This window comes from Bubalus bubalis, chromosome 15 (assembly GCF_019923935.1).
Source record: "Bubalus bubalis isolate 160015118507 breed Murrah chromosome 15, NDDB_SH_1, whole genome shotgun sequence".
NCBI lineage: Eukaryota > Metazoa > Chordata > Mammalia > Artiodactyla > Bovidae > Bubalus > Bubalus bubalis.
In genome coordinates this window covers 52,688,419-52,712,452 of record NC_059171.1, presented here as the reverse complement: position 1 = coordinate 52,712,452, position 24,034 = coordinate 52,688,419, and the positions used below count along the sequence as shown (strand labels likewise).

The 24,034-nt window shown below is 39.8% G+C and overlaps 1 long non-coding RNA gene across 1 annotated transcript in view; it reads left to right on the top strand.

Moving 5' to 3' along the window:
• Window positions 1-1,870: 1,870 nt before the first annotated feature.
• LOC112579172 overlaps window positions 1,871-24,034 on the top strand; it is a 53,930-nt gene continuing 31,766 nt past the window's right edge. Inside the window, exon 1 of the long non-coding RNA XR_003103630.3 lies at window positions 1,871-3,479. This is a non-coding gene — a long non-coding RNA (uncharacterized LOC112579172). The remainder of the gene's footprint in view (window positions 3,480-24,034) is intronic.

Below are 24,034 nucleotides of genomic sequence, written 5' to 3'. Positions count from 1 at the left end.
CCCTTTTGCTTTTGTAACCCAGTGTCAACATCACTATATTCAATCCAGTTCAATTTATTTTACTTCCAAAGCATGCCTCGATTTCCATCACTTCTCTGACAGAGATGACTAGTTGACCCACCATGTCTGCCCACTCCTCCTCATAAGGGTCCTCAATTTTTAACTCAGCACATGGCTGTCCATTACAAAGACTGCTTTCTCAGCCTTCCTTGTATAAATAGTTAGATATAACCTTGTGACTGAATTCTCACGGTATACCAAGTTTAAGGTGTTACTTAAGACAAGCGTCCTTAATAGGCATGGCCAGGCCCTTTACTTCCGTTCTCTTTTCTGCTATTTAGAATATAGACACTATGCCTGGAAGCCAGGCAGCCATTGGAGCATGTATAAGTATATCGCAAATATTACATTCAGTGTTTTTTGTTGTTTATATGAAATTCAGATTTAATGGGATCCTTTGTGTAGAGCCAGACATCCTGGAATGTGAAGTCAAGTGGGCCTTAGAAAGCTTCACTATGAACAAAGCTAGTGGAGGTGATGGAATTCCAGTTGAGCTATTTCAAATGCTGAAAGATGATGCTGTGAAAGTGCTGCACTCAATATGCCGGCAAATTTGGAAAACTCAGCAGTGGCCACAGGACTGGAAAAGGTCAGTTTTCATTCCAATCCCAAAGAAAGGCAATGCCAAAGAATGCATTACACTCATCTCACACGCTAGTAAAGTAATGCTCAAAATTCTCCAAGCCAGGCTTCAGCAATAACTGAACCGTGAACTTCCAGATGTTCAAGCTGGTTTTAGAAAAGGCAGAGGATCCATAGATCAAATTGCCAACATCTGCTGGATCATGGGAAAAGGAAGAGAGTTCCAGAAAAACATCTATTTCTGCTTTATTGACTATGCCAAAGCCTTTGACTGTGTGGATCACAATAAACTGTGGAAAATTCCGAAAGAGATGGGAATACCAGCCCACCTGACCTGCTTCTTGAGAAACCTACATGCAGGTCAGGAAGCAACAGTTAGAACTGAACATGGAACAACAGACTGGTTCCAAATAGGAAAAGGAGTACGTCAAGACTGCATATTGTCACCCTGCTTATTTAACATATGCAGAGTACATCATGAGAAACGCTGAGCTGGAGGCAGCACAAGCTGGAATCAAGATTGCCGGGAGAAATATCAATAACCTCAGATATGCAGATGACATCACCCTTATGGCAGAAAATGAAGAGGAACTCAAAAGCCTCTTGATGAAAGTGAAAGTGGAGAGTGAAAAAGTTGGTTTAAAGCCCAACATTCAGAAAACGAAGATCATGGCATCTGGTCCCATCACTTCATGGCAAATAGATGGGGAAATAGTGGAAACAGTGTCAGACTTTATTTTTTGGGGCTTCAAAATCACTGCAGATGGTGATTGCAGCCATGAAATTAAAAGACGCTTACTCCTTAGAAGGAAAGTTATGACCAATTTAGATAGCATATTCAAAAGCAGAGACATTACTTTGCCAACAAAGGTCTGTCTAGTCAAGGCCATGGTTTTTCCAGTGGTCATGTATGGATGTGAGAGTTGGACTGTGAAGAAAGCTGAGCGTGTAAGAATTGATGCTTTTGAAGTGTGGTGTTGGAGAAGACTCTTGAGAGTCCCTTGGACTGCAAGGACATCCAACCAGTCCATTCTAAAGGAGATCAGTCCTGGGTGTTCTTTGGAAGGACTGATGCTAAAGCTGAAACTCCAGTCCTTTGGCCACCTCATGTGAAGAGTTGACTCATTGGAAATGACTCTGATGCTGGGAGAGATTGGGGGCAAGAGAAGGGGACGACAGAGGATGAGATGGCTGGATGGCATCACTGACTCGATGGACATGAGTTTGAGTGAACTCTGGGAGTGGTGATGGACAGGGAGGCCCGGCATGCTGCAGTTCATGGGGTTGCAAAGAGTCGGACACGACTGAGCGACTGAACTGAACTGAACTGAACTGAACTTTGTGTGTTTTGCTACATCCGGTAACTAGCTTAATTTCAGCACAGGACATCATAAAGCATCCACATAAGGCAACAGTAAAATTCTAGTTGCCCAACATCCCCTTCAGAAATCAGCCAAAAATTTCTCCTTCAAACACTGGCTACCAATGTTAGTGTCTTATGTACATTGGCTCTGCTAATTACACCAGAATCAATAGTTAGGTATAAAGGTCATGGGGTGGCCTTTAGATTTTGAGATACCCAGACATGGAAATGTTTTCAGAATAGATAGCAACTAGCCTAATCATCTATCTTCAGAAAATACTAATTATGAATCACATGAAGAGAGAAAAATACATGCAAAAACAGAAGTAGGACCAGAGGAAGTAAAGGGAGAAGATGCTAAACTGGAGTCTCTAAAGGGAGAGCCATGAAGGTCCAGATGACAGGGTGTACCCCAAAGCCTTCTGCCTCCAGCCCAGCTGACCCTCATCCACCAGACGGTCTAAGCTGTCTGCCTTTTTTGCTGTCCTCTTTCTAATCTATGATTAAGGCTTGAATCTCGGCCCTGCTTCCCTTGAGGCCTTCTCTTTTACATAAAGCATGTTTGGAAATCACCAAAACTTGAAAAATGGCTATGTCCCTGCATTTTAATGTCTATGTCCTAATCCCCCTGCTCTGACTTTGTTTTCTTTTGTTCTGTTTTTGACTGCTTGACTGTGGGATCTTAGTTCCCCAACCAGGGATTGAACCCAGGCTGTATGGCAGTAAAAGTTTGGAGTTCTAACCCCTGGACTGCCAGGGAATTCCAAGTTCTGCTGTGACTTTGAAAATACAAATACATGGGCTTGAGACCTCCCAGTCCACCCCTATGTGACTGAGACCTCTAAGTCCACCCCTATGTGGTCAATAACTTCTGTTTAGTGCACATTGTGTCCATGGCCCTATGCCTGGCCTTCCAGAGCTGTAAAAGTGGATGAGATTGTTCTTTCAAAAAGCTGGACCTAAGAGGACTAGAAGGGTAGACATTGGAAGGGAGAAAGAAAGGAGGCTTGTCAACATGAGATTGTGGGGTGAGATGAGGGGATTTTAAAACACACACCCATATGGCTGCAATCTTACGAGTTCCTGGGAAACAAATAATGTGTTGGGAAAAGGGGAGCTTGTGGGCTCCAGTTATTGGGAAACATATGAAAGTCCCACTGTGGGAACTGTCAAAGAAGAATTCCACACATTCTCTTTTTTAAAAAATTGGGAGTCTTTTAAAAGCAGGTTTGAGTACTCAAGCCTTCAAGTTCCCGTTAACTTCTGACATAAAATGTAAATAGAGTTTGAGTCATATCTTTAAAAAGAATGACTGTAGTTACAATTCTCCCCTTCCTCATGAGCTTTGTCTTAACTAACCTTGACTTCCTGCCCCCCTGTTAGAATTACGACTGCTTCTGGGCCAGAGAGTGAAGGAGAGGAAGGGAAGAAAATAAGAAAGGAACAAGGATTAAGAGGACCTGCCATGTGCCAGGTACTGCTTCGTGTTTTACTCACATGTTTTTCCTGGTCTTCAAAACCAGTCTCTGATGTAGGCATTACTATTTGTTAGAGGCAAAAGAAAACTAGGCTTCCCAGGTGGCGCTAGCGGTAAAAAAAACCCCACCTGCCAGCACAGGAGACATAAGAGACGTGGTTCAATCCCTGGGTCAGGAGGGTCCCCTGGAGGAGGGCATGGCACCCCACTCCAGTATTCTTGCCTGTAGAATCCCATGGACAGAGGAGCCTGGTGGGTTATGGTTGATAGGGTCCCAAAGAGTCAGACACAACTGAAGCAACTTAGCATGCACACAAAAGAAAACCAAGACTCAAAAGAGCTTCAGGTTACCCGTGATTATTCAGCTTGTACTATAGAGTCATTCTCCTTCCAGAGTACCATCCTGTCTTCTTTAGAGCTTTCTTTCACGAACCTTTCCCACCCAATCCTTCTGGCCTCCATTTTTAGGGATACTGTTTTTACCTTGAGCTGTCCATAACCATAGCACCCCACAAGGACAGTTGTTTCTCTGCTTTATACCTTGGCCTACCTCAGAGCTCTCTCACTAGCTCGGAGGCTAGTCTTGGTTTTTCCATCTGAAAAATGGCAGACTGCTTTCCCTATAGATTTATGAGAATGAAATTGTGAGCAGTAAATAAATGACAGTCAAAATGCCTGGTGCTTCTCTTTTTTTTTTTTTTTTTTCATATTTGAGCACCTTCTGCTCCATTGGCAGAGGGTGTAAGTAGAAATGAGCTTATCAGACAAGTTCAGCCCAGCTAAGGTGTTAGCTTGTTGATAATTACTTCTGCCCAATTAAAATGTAAAATGTGCCATTTCTTATTTGCTTAAGGTGGCTATTCTGATTGCATCTGAGACAGTAATTATATATATTTAATTATATATATATATTTATTTATATATATGTGTGTATATATGTATATATCCTGAGACTGCTGTTAGTATTGTTTAGTTATCACATAGTAAATAGCAAGGCACTTCAGATGTTGGCCCTGGACCTGACCAAAAATACCTTAAATCACAAATGCTTCCTCTTATTCTTTCTTTAAGATTAAAAAAATTGCACTTATTTTTCCTTTAGTTTTTCTTTCTCCTAAGAAGCCAGTTTATAATGTCAACCTAGTACTCACTTTAGACATACAGACATGGCAAGCAAGAATGCATATTAAAAAAAAAAATTGCTGTTGAATGAAGAGTGACCCAATAGTAGAGACCATTGTTAAATGTAAATCTTTTTCTTAATAAAGTACAATTTTAGGTAAGGCCTGGATGTAATTATTTTGAAGCAGCTTTAAAAATGGTGGAACAGATGGCTCTGATTATCTCCAAGAGGAAGGAAAAGATTCAAGAGTTTTGTCATTTCTTGTTTAATAGTCTTGGCATTCCTTATTCACACTTGAGTTTTGAATACTCTGGCTTATAAATTCACAATCCCATGCTAAACCTTAGTTCATTCTCATGATCTGACCCTACTTCCCATGCCAAGATTTGAGACTCCATCTCTGTTTCTGATTCACTGGCTTTTCCAACATTTCATTTTCTGATTAGCCTCTTAACCTAGACACCCAAAAACTCTTTTCTAGGGGGAGGGGGTGGGTGGTTTGGGCCAGGATGATTCTTAGAGAAGCCACAAAAGCCCTAGTCTGAAATAAAGTCTATCCACACCACCTCTCCACCACCACCAGGTTCTGCTGTTTCTACCTGTTACAGAAGAGATCCAGGAAGACAGACAGAGATAGACCAGCATGGGACTTTACTAGGACAGAGTCTGAGGATAAGTGCCAGGGGATTGAAACAGACAGACAGAGGGAGAAGTTTGCTCGGGATGCAACCTCAACCAAAGACTCGGGGTGGTGGGGTGGGAGGCTCATGAGGGAGGGGATATATATTAATATATACTTATGACTCATTCATGTTGTTTTACAGCAGAAACCAACACAACATTGTAAAGCAATTTAGTCCCCAATTAAAAATTTTTAAAAAACCAAAGACTCAGCCCACAAGGATATCTAGAGCCCATACTGCCCCTAGAATTGTCCCAAGATTAGGGTGAAGATCCAGGCTTTCAGAGCTCAGTAGCAACATGCCATTGGCTATGGACTGCCCTCAGGGTGACTGAAGGCCGGTGGTGGGGCGGAGGGGCACAACCTTGGAAAGGAGCTCTCTTTAGCTGAAGGCAGTTCCTAAAGCAACTGGTGACATTCCCAGAAGCTGGGAACACAGGTCCTCCCACCCTGACAGAATCTGAGTGACACAACCTCGTGAGCACATATGCATTATTCACTAAATACACAGTGTCCAGTACATACACAGTGTCCACCATATTCAGTGACCAGTACATATGCAGTGTCTGCTCCAGTGCCACAGAAATACAACAGGGCAGGTGACAATAGGTGGTGATGATTCCTGTATTCATCCATTTTGGAGTTGCTCTGTTTCTTACTAGCAGAACCACAGTAACACTAGCCTCTCAGCTTCTGTGATGACATAGCAATCATGTTTATTAAATGCTTCTAATGTTAAAGAAAAAAACTTTAGACTAAAGCCTGTAGACTGCAGTAGGCCTCTTATCTACAGGGGATGCCTTCCAGGATCCCCAGTGGACACCCAAAATGTCCAACCTTATATATGTTTCTCTTCCCCCTGACGGAGGCCAGCCTCTCTGTTTCTTCTCTCCCTCCAGAATTTTCCTCTTCAAATATCAAATACCTCCTACTTTTGTGAAGCCGAGCAGTTCAGTCCACACCATTTATTTGTGCCAACCACTCTCATGTCAAGAAGCAATAGAAAAATTTCTTCTGAACAATGAGCATATAATATTTTCCAAATACAATTATCATCATCAAAAATATCAATTAAAAAAATTTTAAAGCAAATTTAACTATGCTGTCTTTCAAAAATATAAGTAAATGTTAAGAAAATTAGAGAATACTAATGTTCCTTTCCTCCCATCCTTAAAGTTACTGAGATGATAGTGACTGGTCAATCAGAGTGCCTTGTTGTTGTTCAGTCACTGAGTCGTGTCCAGCTCTTTGTGACCCCATGGACTGCAGCACCCCAGGCTCCTCTGTCCTTTACTATCTCCCAGAGTTTGCCCAAATTCATGTCCATTGAGTCGGTGATGCTCTCTAACAGTCTCATTCTCTGCTGCTCCTTTCCTCTTTTGCCTTCAATCTTTCCCATCATCTGGGTCTTTACCAGCAAGTCGTCTCTTCGCATCAAGTGGCCAAAGTGTTGGAGTTTCAACATCAGTCCTTCCAGTGAATATTCAGATATTCACTGAATACTTGGTGGACAAATAATAACATGAGCCCCTTCTACATTGGTAGGTGTCTCAGAGAGTCCCACTTATAGACATATTGTGTCTTTTCTCTACCTGTTACTCCCCACCATTTTAACGATTCTTAATCTGGAAAGGTCCAAGGGCCAGTTTAACTTTTCAGAATTTCCTCCTTCTGCCTTCGGTATTCTAGAATCTCAAAATCCCATACTCTTTTCTCATGTCTCCGGGGTTTTTGCTTCTTCTGTATCAGTTCTTTGAACAGCCTGAAAATCTGTTCCTTACCTAGATTTCTCATCTGCCATTTCTCAGTAAGCCGCTTAGCCCTCTAGCATGTATACAAGCTCCAAGCCAAGAAAAGTGTAATACAATGCTGTAAGGTACTTTCTATGCTCACACAGAAATTAAGGAATAGGTTAGAATTCTACCCACCCACTTTTCTCTGCATTTCTGCATCTGGAATCAGAACATAACTATTTGGTAAGTAGAAGTCTGAAAATGAACTAGCATAGTTCTTTGCTGGTTTTTCAAACATTATCTCATGTGACCACTGGACAATCCAGCTGGCTGAATCTTATTATCTTCACTTGACACACATACCCGATAACTTCCCTGCCATCAAACACCTTGACTGTCTCACCAGTGTACACACCATGCTTGGCAGAGTATGTGCCACTTAGTAGAGTCTCAATAAATACTTGTTAAATGAATGAACATTGGAAAACTAATGTTCACAAATGAAATAGAATGAATATTTATTGAGTACCCACAGTGGGCTGATCACCAATCTAAATATTTTCATCTACATTTTATCTACACAATATTCCTATGAGGTTGACCAAGTGCAGGAGCTAGATTGTGCAAGCAAATGGATTTTCAATAAAATCTGAATTTTATTGGCACATTTTCTACTGTGTAGGGTTGCCTCACTATATTTAATGCATTTATAGATTATTTCTAGAAAATATATTATAAATATGTACTATGTATAATGCATATCAACCTACCATATAATTTTTCTCTTTTCTAAAAGATATTTCTAGATCTTGGGTCAATATTTACACAATATCAAAGCTTTAATTTGAGGAAAACATCATGATTACAGAACTAACTTAGAAGGAGCAAAGGGTAGGTTTAGTTGGTTGTTTCTGAGAAATAAAAAGAACAGACAGTAGGGGCTCTTAAGGGTAGAGGCTGGATAATTTTGTGTGTTTTATTTTTCTAAAGGAATAACCTAGAATAGATGGTTTGTAGACAGGACAAGAGTTGCTTGTCAAAATAACAGGAATGATTAACAACAGTCTCTCTTAAGGCTTAGTTAAGCTATCTGTTTTAGAAAGAAAACATCTCAACCTGTTCTTTGCCTCCTTAGAGTATTGAATTTCATTTTGCTGGCATTTATGACATGATCATTAAATAACAGTTACTGTAATGAACGGTTGAAAACCTTCTCCACAAGAATGTCAACTTCAGAAAACAGGGACTTTGACTGTCTAGTTCACAACATCCTCACACAGGGCCTTCAGTATAGTCAGTGCTTTATACATATTTGATAGATAGAAAATCACTCAGTATCTATTAGTCACTGTTTATGTGTTGCTTACTGTTCTGTGTTCTTGCATGTATATTTTCATCTGCCCTCACAATAACCCCACTAAGTTGGTACTTTTATAATCTCTATCTTAAATATGAGAAAACAGGTACAGGAAGATGAATAACTTGCAGGCATATAATCTCCATTCCTGCCACCATGACCATCTTGTCCATGAACTCATGGATTGACAATAGGAATAGCTGAGAAAAGAGGCTATTTATTGAGATCTTCTGCTGAAGTTGGTCTTTGGGAAGCATTAATATGAAACAACAAAAAAAATGCTTTTACAGTTAATAACCATGTGGCAAGGCTTATCTACATACCTCTGCTCTAGACCTCTTGTAAACAGTCTTCCAATCGTTTTTCTTCTAAATAACTGATTGTACAACTGAACTCTCATCTAATACCCATCAATCAATGAAGATCTGTATTTCTGGTCATCTTTCGTTTCTGGAAGAACAAACCACCAGGTGCATTGCCTGAAGTTCTGTCCATTTGGAGGGTTTATTTTCAAACCATTTTTCAGTTGTGAAATGGGCTGTACTGTTGCAGCCATTTATTTTTGGGTGGTGTCACCATATCATGCAATACTCTTTATACAGCAGGCTGAGTTTTTTGTTTTTTTTTTCTTTTTAAGTCATCACACTGCAGAAAACTGTGGTAGGTTGTGAAAGGAGGTAATGTAGCAGAAATCTGAGAATTGGTTCTAGAAATTAATTGTGCTTTTAAGATTTTCTTGAGCCTGATATATACATGTTACAATTGATGATGGAGTGCAGCTCTCTACATCCAACTTCATAGCTTGATGAGTCAGACCCAGTTCTCCATGGGCAGCTCAGGTTACATGGTAATTTGCTGGCCGCAGTCAAATGTTTTGTTTCCATGAGACCCAGAGGCAAGACAAAACTTTTTCAAAAGAATTGTTATAGGCAGAAAATTATGGCTTTGCTCTGAAATGTTATAGGTTTTTCTGTGACTCACCTTCAGAGACCTGCCAGTGGCTCCAGAGGGCATTTCTGTTGTCCATAGACACTTCAGACACTATCGGACCCGTTGGATCAAATGAACCCAGCAGCAGAGTCACTTACATAACAGCCTGAACCTGTTCAGGACTTTGTCTTGCTCTGAACCCTATCAAACTGGCAGGCTTCTGGGTTATTCAGTAAACATATTGGGGTATCAAACCCTAATGAGACACTTGTTTTCCTTAAAAATCCAAAATGTTCAGTAACTGTTGTGCTTCTTCCTTGAGGTAGGAGGAATCAGATGCAGCAACCTGCTTTTCTTGACCCTTGATCACCATCCCCTTAAAAAAATCCATCAAGGTGGCATACATGTGTCTAATGGGATGTCTAGAAAAGTTTAATTTCCTCTTCATAAGGTCAAATCAACATGATAACAATCAATGTAGTGGATCAGGAATGAAGAATGAATATGTGAATGAGGAATATGTGAATAGGTGAACGTGAATGAAGAAGCAATAAAGGTCTCTCCTAATTGGATTGTGATTAAGACAAGGGCTACAGACTTGATATAAGTGGATGGGACAGTGACTGTTTATTGCTGACCCTTCTAGGTGAAAGCAAACTGCATTTCTGAGATTAATAGCTGGTGTCCAGGGACGTATTGATGTGCTGCAATGGGGATCTTCCTGACCCAAGAATCAAACTGGGGTCTCCTGCATTGCAGGCAGATTCTTTACCAACTGAGCTATCAGGGAAGCCCACGTGGTGCAACAGCTCTAATTCAAATCATTGTCTTATTAAGCTCACAATATACTATTGTCATTCTTGAAGATTTACCTGTGTCCTGCATAGTCAACATAGGCAAGTGAAATGGGGATACAGTAGGAATTACCACTCCTGCCTTCTTTATGTTTTTGATGAGGCATAATATTCTTTAGTCATCTTTTTAATGCCCATGAGGTCTGTAGTGATGGCCCCTCTTTCACTTTTGATGTTAATGAGTTGCATAGCATCTCTTTTTAAATTAGTTAACCTGGCTAGAGGCTTGTAGATTTTGTTGATTTCTTCAAAGAAATAGCTTTTAATTTCATTGATTGTCTCTGCTGACAATTTCATTGATTCCTACTCTATTTTTATTATTTATTTTCTTCTGCTTATTTTGGATTAATTTGCTCTTCTTTTTCTAGTTTCCTTAGATGACTGATTTTAAACTTTCCTCTTTCCTAATATATGCATTCAATGCTATAAATTTCCCACTAAACATTGCTTTTTGCATCTCAAAATTTTGATAGCTGTATTTTCATTTTCATTTACTTCAAAATATTTTAAAATTTTTCTTGAGATCTTTTTCTTTGGCCCAAATGTTATTTAGAAGTATATTGTTTAATCTCCATGTGTTTGGGAATTTTCCAGCTGTCTTTGTGCTTTTGATTTCTATTAATTTCATCGTGATCTGAGAGCTGACATTGTAATATTTCTATCTTTATAAATACATTTAAGATGAACTTTATGGTCCAGAATGTGGTATATCTTGGCAAATGTTCCATGTGAGCTTGGGAAGAATGTATATTCTGCTGTTGTTGGATGAAATAGTCTATGGCTGTCCATGATACCCAGTTGATTGACAATGTTTTTGAGTTCAACTATGTTCTTTCTGTCTGCTTTATCTACCTATTTCTGATGGAGGGATGTTGAAGCCTCTATCTATAAAAGTGCATGCCTGCATGCTAAGTCACTTCAGTCATGTCCCACTCTTTGCAACCCTGTGGACTGTAGCCCACAAGGCTCTTCTGTCTGTAACATTCTCCTGGCAAGAATACTGAAGTGGGTAGCCATTACCTTCTCCAGGGGATCTTCCTGACCCAGGAATCGAACCCAGGTCTCCCAGATTGCATTCTTTACCATCTGGGCCACCAGGGAAGCCACGTATAGTAGTGGATTCATCTGTTTCTTCTTGCAGCTCCATCAGATTTTGCCTTATGTATTTCGATGTTCTGTTGCTAGGTACATACATTTTAAAGGTTGTTATGCCTTCTTGGAGAATTGGCCACTTAATCATTATTTAATGTCCCTCTTTATCCCTGATAACTTTCCTTGTCCCAAAATCTACTTTTTCAGAAATTATTATAGCTTTATTTTGATTAGCATTAGTATGGGTACTGTTTTCTCTTTGTTATCCTTGTTCCTTGTTCCTATTTTGTTCTCTACTCTTTTTCTGCCTTTTGAGGTTTTCATTGAATATTTCATATGAATTTCCATTTTCTCTTTCTCAGCCTATCAATTATACTTCTTCCTTTTACACTGTTTAGTGGCTTTCCTAGAACTTGCAATACACATTTACAACTAATTCAAGACCACTTTCAAATAACACCATACTGCTTCACAAGTAGTGCAAATTCCTTATAATAAAAAATAATTTTATTCTCCCTCCTATCCCTTAGGAGGACATCCTCATGGGTCATACTCTGTAGCTGAACCTCTGGAGTCATCTGGGATTTGAATCTGTTTGTAGAGTTAGAACCAATGAGAGGTGATGGGAGTAGGGCTTAAGGATGATAGTAATGCCCTGAAAATAAGAGATCTTTTACAGTTTCTTCAGACAGAAGGTAACTAATCTCAGAAAATGGTAGAAATCTCACTTTGATTGTCAAAGAAAATGGTAGAATTTGGGTCTTAAAAATCCTCAGCTTTCTTGGAATTTGTGTATGTGCCCTCCTCCCAAATTTCAGAAACTCAACTCTTTTCTAATTAATTTCTAATTAATTTTCTAAAAGACCTTGAGAACTTAGAATTAAATTTGCCTTGCAGTTCAGCCATCCACATGATTGAATTTTGGGTTTAGTTTTTAGGAATTTCAATTCTTTGACTACAATTTTAGTTTTTAGAAATAAGTCACCTAAGGGCTATTCTAGAAGTTTTCAATTCCTTACCAAGACCTTGAGTTACGAATTTAAAACCCTAATCCCATTTTCCCCCCTTCCATATTGCCCAGCACATTTAGAAACAACCAAATCAATCCATGGTAGTTTCATATTTATTTCCACTAAATTGTCCTATGGCAGGAACCACTTGGATATGCAAGGTCTTTCCAGGTGGCTAGAGGTGATACTTTTAAGTAGTGTTCTTTGAGGGCTTCCCTGGTGGTCCAGTGGTTAAGAATCTGCCTGCCAATTCAAGGTACATGGGTTCAGTCCCTAATCCAGGAACTATTAATATTAATAAGATCCCACAACTAAGCCTATGTGCCACAACTACTGAAGCCTGTGTATCCCAGATCCCAGGCTCTGCAACAAGAGAAGCCATCCCAATGAAAAGTCTGCACACCTCAACTAGAGAGTAGCCCCCACTTGCTGCAACTAGAGAAAGCCCACACACTGCAACAAAGACTCAGCACAGCCAAAAATAAATTAGCTAAAAAAAATTTTTTTAATATAGGTAGTGTTTTCCCATTGCATGCCATGGACTACCACTGCCCTATTTGCAACTGGAAACAGGATCATACTGCTGCTGCTGCTAAGTCGCTTCAGTCGTGTCTGACTCTGTATGACCCTGTAGACAGCAGCCCACCAGGCTCCCCCATCCCTGGGATTCTCCAGGCAAGAACACTGGAGTGGGTTTCCATTTCCTTCTCTAATGCATGAAAGTAAAAAGTGAAAGTGAAGTCACTCAGTTGTGTCTGACTCTTCATGACCCCATGGACTGCAGCCCACCAGGCTCCTCCATCCATGGGATTTTCCAGGCAAGAGTACTGGAGTGGGGTGCCATCGCCTTCTCTGAAACAAGATCATGATGGTCTTTAAATCCAGCCAGATCAAAGAACCCATTCTAGATTGCTAATACTAAGATCCTGTTACTCTGGAATTATTCTAGGTAAAAATAATTGTGTTGATCAAGAAGCAGAGCCTCATGCATACTGTGAGAGTAGGAAATTTATTAATCTGATTAAGCTTTACATGATTATGGTAGGAGCTAGGGAAGTGAAGGCATAGAAGGGAAACTCAGAAGACCACTGAGCAAAGCAACAACCAGGCCTCCTGAAGCACTGTGGCAGGTGGACGTGGTGGAGCTTACAGAGAAGTCATGGACGCATCTGCCCACATGGACTTACGAGAAGTGTGTGGGAAGTAGGGGCCTCTGTGTGGCTCTTGCTTTTACAAGTCTGCACTCCAGCATCGGGGGTAATCTTGGGGTTCCTGTGGGTCAGCCAGGCCAACAGTTGGAAAGACAAACAGGCCAGGAAGTGAAGTGAAGTGAGGAAAATCTGGGAAATTGAAGGTGCAGTGGTAACTTTAGAAGATAAGAGTCAAAGAGATTCTTCCTGCTTTCATCATTTACTATTGTGAACTTGTGAACCTTAATTAATTTTTGTGAATTTCTGTTTTTCTAGTTGGAAAAGACAGATGAAATATTTACATTTAGGGATTGCTTGCATACCTCTGATATTTTTTAAAAACTATTTTACCTATTTCCCACATTTTAAATTAACAGTGAAACGTTTTCATCATAAGGTAAAATAATATCAAAAGATGTGACTTTCAGCATATTTTAATTATTGACATTTGATATAGAAATCATATTGTCATCCTTTCAAACGTTCTAATCAATATAATTTAAGTGCTATAGTGACTTTATGCCCACCATCCTCATTTTAAAAATCCATGAATAAGCTCTTCTTTAACAACCAGAAATTTTACATTGTCCCATTTTCTCCTTGAACTCATATTTCCATTCCATTTCTCCTACAGAATTTTTTCCTAACATAATATATTTTTATGCTTGATGGTCTTTTATTGATCACATTTTATATGTTTCTGCTATAAAATAAGGTATATAAATTGAAATTAATTTTTTTATATTCTCTGTGACCAGAGGACCTAAGTGCTATTCTTCCTTCATCTGGATTAAGTTATCACTACAATTATTATTGGCTTATTATTGATCAAAGAAACTTAGTATTTTACAAAATGGATAGGTAAACCTTGAAAGTACAATTTAGTTAGAAATATACATTTTAATATTGATGGTTAAAATTATTATATTATTGGTGGTTAATTTATATTAATTTTATAATGGTGGTGGTTTAGTCACTAAGTTGTGTCCGACTGTTGAAACACCATGGACTGTAGCTTACCAGGCTCCTCTGTCCAAGAGATTCTCTAGGCAAGAGTACTGGAGTGGGTTGCCATTTCCTTCTCCAAGGGATCTGCCTGATCCAGGAATCGAACCCAGGTCTCCTGCATTGCAGGCAGATTCTTTATGACTGAGCTACAAGGGAAACCAGATGTATAATATATATGAATATATATGCATATATAACTCTCTCCTCTGACAGTGAGAAACATGGATTCCATCACCCTTAAAATATTTACTTATCTGATCAATCCTGCCTATGGACAGTTTCCCATCACCACTGCCCTGTCGCCATAAGCGCCTTACACCTTTTAGGTCCGACACCCCACATGTGGCCACCATGCAGAGTGCATGCATGCTCAATCCTAAGTCTTGTCCAACTCTTTGTAACCCCATAGACTGTAGTCAACCAGGCTCCTCTGTCCATGGGATTTTTCCAGGAAAGAATGCAGGAATGGACTGCCATTTCCTTCTCCAAGAGATCTTCCCCACCCAGGTATCAAACCTGTGTCTCCCTGCTTGACAGGTAGATTCTTTACCACAGCACCACCTGGAAGCCCTGGCCACCGTGCAGACACCTTCTTAATGATGCTCAGACAGACACTCAACACTGGGCATGTGCTCCTGTCTCCCCTCTTCATGTTATTTTGCTCTGCCCTAACTACTGGTGTATGGACTCAGTTATTCTAAAAGGAAACCAGATAGGGAGAGGGAAGGGACCATGCATGTTTACAAATCTTAACTTTTTAATTCTGAAATAGACATTGGACATAATTAGTTACAGCCTTTCTATGAGTTTCTATGAGAAATAGCCTACAATACCCTTTAGTATTTATTACTGGCACACTTTTGTTGCTTTCTTCTCAGGATCTTCCTCAGCATCCACAATTTTGTTGACGGGAATTAGGGGTATAGAAGAAAATAGATCTTTAGAGATGATTGTCACTTCTTCTTTAACCCAACTCTACATATATATCTGATTTCAGAATATTCCAACATGGGCAGAATACCCTATTTCTAATGCCCTAGTTTGTCTGGAACACAAAAACATAGTAGAAAGGGAAAGATAAGCCTTATCAAAGTCTTATCAAAAGTTTATGTTGATTCAGTTGAGGAAGTTTTCAGATACTTTTCCCTAAGATTTGGATTGGGTGAAACATAACCCTTTCTTCCCTTTCAGAAGAAAGGGAATATGAGGGAATATTCCCTCCCTAATATGAGGGAAATTTGATTGTTAGAAGGAAATGGAAAAAATAAACTAAATTGATGCCTTGACCCGAGACCTATTCTCAGGCAGATCAATTTTTGCAAAAAGTTGAGAATATGAAAATGGATTTTCGTCTACTGCCTACAAAGTTCTTGAAAAATCTTCATGGATACTCAGAGGCATATCTACTGAATTTGGTAATTATTGGCCTTTGTATTTGTCTCTTAGGCAATTTGAGTTGCTACAACAAAGTACCATAGACTCTATGGCTTATAAACCACAGAAATTTATTTCTCTTATTTCTTGAGACTGAGAGTCTGAGATCAAGGATTCTGTTGAGAGCCCTCTTCTGAATTGTAGATGGCTACATTCTTGTTGTATCCTCATATCGTAGAAAGAGGCTCTCTGGCCTTTTCTTATAAGGGCACTAGTCCTTTTCATGAGGGCTGTACCCTCATGATCTAATTACCTCCAAAGGCCCCACCTCCAAATACCATATTAAGAATTAAATTTTAACATAAGAATTTTGCGAGGGGGACACTGACATTCAGTCCATAGCAGTGCTTTACAAAATTAAATAGTGAATTGATGGCTGTGGAAAAACAGTTTGTGCAGATAATCAATAATGTGCACAGATGAGAATGAAAAGAAGTATGTTAAAATGTTATTCATCAAAGAGTGAGTAGGGATTGCGCTTTAATTCTATTAGGACATATAATGGACAACACAAAAATCATTTTTTAAAATTTTTGTCAAAACTTTCTGCCCTTTTAAATCCAATTTTCATATTAATACTCATCTCTGTCACATTAAAAGCCTCTTGATGAAAGTGAAAGAGGAGAGTGAAAAAGTTGGCTTAAAGCTCAACAGTCAGAAAACTAAGATCATGGCATCTGGTCCCATCACTTCATGGGAAATAGATGGGGAAACAGTGGAAACAGTGTCAGACTTTATTTTGGGGGGCTCCAAAATCACTGCAGATGGTGATTGCAGCCATGAAATTAAAGACGCTTATTCCTTGGAAGGAAAGTTATGACCAACCTAGATAGCATATTCAAAAGCAGAGACATTACTTTGCCAACAAAGGTCCGTCTAGTCAAGGCTATGGTTTTTCCAGTGGTCATGTATGGATGTGAGTGTTGGACTGTGAAGAAAGCTGAGTGCCTAAGAATTGATGCTTTTGAACTGTGGTGTTGGAGAAGACTCTTGAGAGTCCCTTGGACTGCAAGGAGATCCAACCAGTCCATCCTAAGGGAGATCAGTCGTGGGTGTTCATTGGAAGGGCTGAAGCTGAAACTCCAATACTTTGGCCACCTCATGTGAAGAGTTGACTCATTGGAAAAGACTCTGATGCTGGGAGGGATTGGGGGCAGGAGGAGAAGGGGCCGACAGAGGATGAGATGGCCGGATGGCATCACTGACTCAATGGACATGAGTAAACTCAGGGAGTTGGTGATGGACCAGGAGGCTTGGTGCGCTGAGATTCATGGGGTTGCAAAGAGTCAGATACGACTGAGCAACTGAACTGAATTGTCACATTATTTTATTAATAGATGTTTAATGAGAACTACCTCAACTATTTAGATTTAAGATGTTAAATTTCCGGGGCCACACCATGCAGCATGGGGGATCCTAATTCTTGGACCAGGGATTGAACCCATACCCCCTGAAGTGGAAGCATGGACCACCAGGGAAGCCCCTAAAATGTTAAATCGTAAAGGCAGGAAATATTTTTAGGCATTGGGTGAACTTATTCACTCTGTTGTTTCATGATTCAACATATAGTTGAATCCCTACCAAGAACTCAGTGGAGCCAAACACAAGGAATCTAACAATGAGTGAAATTCAGTATGGTCCCTGCATCCATGGAGATATATCACCCTTTGACGAAAGCAAAAGGAGCTATAACTTAAGCAAGAAAATGAGATCAATGTACAGAACCTAGATTAGCTTGACAAAATGAAAGATAAGCTCTAGAATATCCCTGTGGCTTTCAGCTTCAGGAACCTGAGAACTCTATTTTTAATAATTCTATTGGATCATCCAGTCATGGACACCTTCTGCATATATGGATCTTTGCTCTTATTTAAATCCCGCAAGGGTGAGTATGGTTGATGTAGCTTGTGTTGTGTTTCTATCTCTGGGAATCGTTGTGTGATTGTAAATGGTAGTTTCACCATAAGTACAAAAAAAAAAAGGTGTTCGTTAAGGTTAAAAAAATAACAGGGAGGGCAGGGTTTCCACTGAAAGGAAAAGAAAGTATATTGTGGGTAGGAATGTCTACTTCAATTTTCAGCCATGAACTAAAATCTGTATCTGGTTCATCTTCTTATAGAAAAGTCAGCTCATTAGTTTCTAATAGTTTATATTTTAAAACTGAACAGATAAAGAAGAGATACCCATAAATACAATGGAATATTGTATATTATACTCAGCCATAAAAAGGAATGAAATTGTTCAATTTACAGAGACGTGGATGGACCTAGAGAGTGTCATACAGAGTGAAGTAAGTCATAAAGAGAAAAATGAGTATTGTATATTAATGCGTATATATGGAATATAGAAAAATGGTACACATGAATTTATTTGCAAAGCAGAAATGAAGACAACAGATAGAGAAAAAATGTATGGACACCAAAGGAAGAAAGGGAGGTGGGATGAATTGGGAGATTGGGACTGATATATACAGTACTGTGTATGGTTTTTCCAGTAGTCATGTACGGATGTGAGAGTTAAACCATGAAGGCTGAGCCCTGAAGAATTTATGCTTTCCAAATGTACTACTGGAAAAGACCCTTGAGAGTCCCTTGGGCAGCAAGGAGATCAAACCAATGAATCCTAAAGGAAATCAATCCTGAATATGCATTAGAAGGACTGATGCTGAAGCTGCCACCTGGTGCGAAGAGTCAACTCATTGGAAAAGACCGTGTTGCTGGGAAAGATAGAGGGCAGGAGGAAAAGGGGGTGACAGAGAATGAGACGGTCGGATGACATCACTGACTCCATGGACATGATTTTGGGCAAACTCCAGGAGACAGTGAAGAACAGGGAATCCTGGCCTGCTGCAGTCCATGGGGTCACAAAGTAGGACATGACTTAGTGACTGAACAACAAACGCAACAGTGTTTAAAATAGATAACCAATGAAAACCAACTGTATAGCACTACTCAATGCTCTGTGGTGACCTAAATGGGAAGGCAATCCAAAAAACAGAGGATATTTGTTTATATATGGCTGATTCACTTTGCTGTACAGCAGAAAATAATATAACATTGTCAAGGAACTATACTCCAATAAAATTTTTTTTAAAAACTGAATCAGCACCTACAATGCTGTTTGTCTCCTTTGCTCCTCTCCCCCTCACCCTCTTTCTTTCTTTCTCCTGTTCCCTCCTGTTTCTCTCTTTGATAGTTTCCACTCAGTCATGTCCAACTCTTTGTGACCCCATGAACCAAAGCCCACCATAGAACTCCTCTGTCCATGGAATTCTCCAGGCAAGAATACTGGAGTGGGCTGCCATTTCCTTCTCCAGGGGATCTTCCCGACCCAGGGATCGAACCAGGGTCTCCTGCATTGCAGGTGTGTTCTTTACCATCTGAGCCACCAGGGAAGGTTTTCTCTCTTTATATCTAGGCAATTCTTTGAAAAGATACTTTGAAAAGATACTTTTTCAGTATACTTTTTCAGCTTTCTTTGAAAAGATACTCAACCATCTTTATATAAAATAAAGTCAAGGCTATAATATTTTTCTATAAGTATAATAAAATTAAGATAGAGTTAATAATTTATAGTTTTATAAAAGTTGGTTTCATGCATACAAACATTTGCTGTATGATTGACACATGGATGCTATTCTCACTGTGCAGCATGTAACACACAGAAACAACTCAGTCACAGCCAGTGCCTACAGTTTGTATCCTCTACGCTGTGGCCTGTTCATGTCCAGGGTGAAAGAAACACTCCACGGAAACCATCGAGGTTTGCAAAGGGAAAGCTGGCCCAAGGGAGGCAGTGAGAGCCAGTGTCTAAAACACTGGTTTCCTTTTACTATACCCTATGTTCATACAATGTTTTTGATCTTGATGTCATTTAAAAAATTTTTTTCTGTTTTTTTTTCCCTTATTAGTAACCATTTCAGTAGTTCTGGAAGCTCATTAATTGACCTCAGTGTGGAACCTTCGCACTGATCTTTTATTTTCAGTATTTATAGATAATGATACATTGCAGCCATTGAACCAATATTACATTCCTTGGTTCCGGGCTTGTATTTAAAACCATTGTTTGTTTTCTCTGTCCATGGAATCTTAATATGCATGGCATGTCTCTCTTGAGTAGCCGCCAAATTTCCCTCAGGCTGGACTTTTAACTACCCGTGGCAAGCCCATTGGATTTTCAGTCACATGGGCATGCCTGGGTTTCAGTGGTTCTTGAAGATGCCCGTCACTGGGTGGTTGGCTATTCCTTTCACCAAACTTCAAGCCTCAGTGTCTTTGGCAAAACATGCCTCTCCGAAGTGTCCTCAAAAGATTAACCTTTCCAGACTACCTTCGGACTCACTTAGAATGCTCACTTTTGTTTTCAGGCTTTTGATGATGTGAATTTAAGATTTACTCATTTTTGAGCTTGCCTTTTCTCTGGGATAATTTCTCATGACTGTAGCCAAAAGAACATTGAAATTCATGGTATTAGAACATCAGTGAACATTTGGAGCTCTCTTCATTTAAAACATAAAAGTGTGGTTTTTTTTCAAAATATGTACAGCATAAATAATGGAAATATTTAAAATTATGCTCCCTCAGCCCCCATACATAATTTGCATGATCGTGCACAGTATATAGTTTAGATTATAAATCAGAGCATTCCAAACATACTCTCAAAATTGGGTGAAAAATCTATTTGTTTTCATAGTGTGTGGTTTAAAGGAGTTAAATATACAGCCCCTTTATTTATAGAAATTAGCATCTCCCTGATGACACATAAGATGAAATTTCCACATTCTTGCTGAATTCCATGCTCTCTGTACACAGAATTGATAGTGTGTTGCTGAATATTTCTTTGTAAAGCCAACCCCTGTCCCCAACTCTCTATTATCCAACATTCCTAGAGCAACCCAGAGTAGCCACAGGGTTTCGTGTGTGTGTGTGTGTGTGTGTGTGTGTGTGTGTGCGCGCGCGCGCAGGCGCGCGCGCATGCGCGTGCACTCGGTTGCTCCATTGTGTCTGACTCTGTGTGATCCCATGGACTGTAGCCTGCCAGGCTCCTCTGTCCATGGGATTTCCCAGGCAATAATACTACAGTGGGTTCCCATTTCCCCTTCCAGGGAATCTTCCCGACCCAGGAATTGAAGCCTAGTCTCTTGTGTCTCCTGCATTGAAAGGCAGATTCTCTACCACTACACCACCTGGGAAGCCCCAGTTACGGGGTTAGAGCATAATTATTATTATGGTTATAGTGACAAAGGAGTCATTAGAAGTTATTCTGTTTTAAGTACAGAGCACAACTAAGGGAATGCTTGATAACTGGAAAAAGGAGTGTGAAAAGTGAGATGTGCCAAGAAAATTGGTTGGGTTTTCTAGATATTGCCCAAACTCTTTTGTTAGGACTTTGTTTAAAAAAAAAAAAAGCAATCATTCTTGATATATTATTTCCTCCTCGTTCTTGTGAAATTCTGTACTTCTGTCAATTGAAAAAACAAAAAGGCCAACATGACATGGAAGTTAGCTCCAGATCATTGATTCTCAGAGTGCCATATTTATATACATTAACTGATCTGTTTTATTTTAAAGAATTAATGATAGGTTGTCAATGACTAGACTTCAACTTCCAGGATGAATTAGCAAAGGAAATCATATTAAGTGTGACTAGGGCTTTCTGGTTGTCAGGAAAGTATTTCGTTTGTCCTCTGTATGCCTTCATCTTGTCCCTTTCATCTTTGGTTTGAGACTTTGAGAAATTTGACCTAAATTCTCTTGAGAGAAAAATGATTAGCAGGAGCTTACCAATGCCTTGTGTGAGTGGAGTGGCCCTTGTTGCCTGTGGTCTGAGCGAGACCAGAACACTAGCTTTAATAACTTGCACTGTTTTAGGTAGTAGTGTGGGGACTTTCCTTGTTGAATGTAAGGATTTATTTAAATTATGAGAGCCAGTGATTATCACTTGATAGGACTGGGTTGGCTAAAGAATTTGTTCAGGTTTTTCCTTAAGATAAACCAGAACAAATTTTTGGCCAACCCAATCAAATTATTAATACAAATGACCATTGTTTTATTCTTTATGAATCTCTGCTTTTTTTGAATGTTAAATTTTTTTCAACGTACTGAGTTTGCATTGGGATTTCATAAAAATGACAGTTGAAAAGCAGATTCACATACCCAAGATGTCCCAAGCATGCTTAAAGATTTGCCAATAACTGAACCGAGCATTTATTTTCGTATTTAAGTTGTCTATACATTTTTCTTGAATTTATTTTAAAGATCTAAAAAAGTAACTTAACAATTAAGATAACTAGTTCTAAGGTTAGTGGTCTGTATTTGTATCCAGGGTTAATCATTAAGCTCATATGAGTTAAACAGAAGAAATGCTTTAGGGATTTACATCTCCAGAGTAAGAGATTAGACAGAAACATACCAAAATATTAACATTGGCTGGTGGGGGCTAAAGTGGTTAAAATATTTTTATACTTGTCTATATTCTCCTAGGCTTCCCTGGTGGCTCAGAGGTTAAAGCGTCTGCCTGCAATGCGGGAGACCTAGGCTCGATCCCTGGGTTGGGAAGATCCCCTGGAGAAGGAAATGGCAACCCACTCCAGTATTCTTGCCTGGAGAATCCCATGGACGGAGGAGCCTGCTGGGCTACAGTCCACGGGGTCGCAAAGAGTCGGACACGACTGAGCGACTTCACTCACTCACATATTTTCCTATATATATATATGTCTATATTCTCCTAAAATTACTATAAGAAAGTAATTTTTCTTATCACTTTTTATAATTAGAGAAAGAGGTCCTCAACGGCATTGCTAAGGGCTATCTTGGATTTCCCTGGTGGCTCAGTGGTAAAGAATCTGCCTACAGTGCAGGAGATGCAGGAGACCCTGGTTCAATCACAGGTTCAGGAAGATCCCCTGGAGGAGGGCATGGCCACTCACTCTAGTATTCTTGCCTGGGAAATTCCATGGACAGAAAAGCCTGGCGGGCTACAGTCCATGGGGTTGCGAAAGAGTCAAACACAACTGAAGCAACTTAGCATGCATGCACATTATTGGGAGAAATTTGGAAACTTTGTAAATATTGTATTCCTTGTCAGAATTTCAGTGTTAGTCTCTCAGTTGTGTCCGACTTCTTTGTCAGAGTTTTATTTATTCATTTGTTGATTTATTTCGATCAGTGTAGATGCATGATTCCTAATTTATTAAAAGGCATATACTCCGTTCTTGCCATTCTTTTATTTTTCCTTCCTGTCACTCTTTCAGACTCAAATTATCTAACATTTGGGCAGTGGAAACTACTTCAAGATGGAATCTGTGTTCTTCAGATACATTCTTATCATTTTTTGGAGCATTTCTTTGCTTTCTGGCAAACAAGATGTTCCAGGCTTTCTTGTACACTCTGTGCCTCAGTCCTCCAAGAAGCTCTGGTTTCTTTTTGAGGAGGATAGTGTTGGGCAGTCAGCTTCTTTTTGCTAAGTATCAGTTGCTGTTGGGAAGTTGTTCTCAGATAATCTTAGTGGACTGCACTGGGTATGAGTTGATATATTGAACACTGTGAATTCACATGTATACATCTAATTCCAGTCCAATAGTGCCAAATTCATTTTAGTTTTCTTCCTTTTCTGTAACTGTAGCCCCTTTGGCAACTCTGAGAAACACAGCTCCTATAATCCTTAATATATTTACTTCTTTGATCGCTTAGTGTAAGTGTTAGTTGCTCAGTCGTGCTCAACTCTTTGTGACCCCATGGACTGCAGTCCACCAGGCTTCTCTGTCCATGAGATTTTCCATGCAAGGATACTGGAGTGGGTTGCCATTTGCTTCTCCAGGGGATCTTCCCAACCCAGGGATCGAACCCAGGTCTCCTGCACTGCAAGCATATTCTTTACCAACTGAGCTACAAGGGAATCGCCCACTGCTGGCTGCCACTTCATCTTGTCTACTACCTGAGTTCCTGCTCCCCAGTACCTGGGACAAAAGATGTTTTCTGGAGGAACTCTGCCCTTTCAACACCATTCCCTAAGATCTCAGCCATAGATTTTGCTCTGATAGGTCTTCTTCCAGGTGACCAGCCCTCTTGATGGGATGGGAAACTCATAAGACGGGCTAAGCCTTGTATCAAATGGTGTTCATTTGACCAACTAGAAACT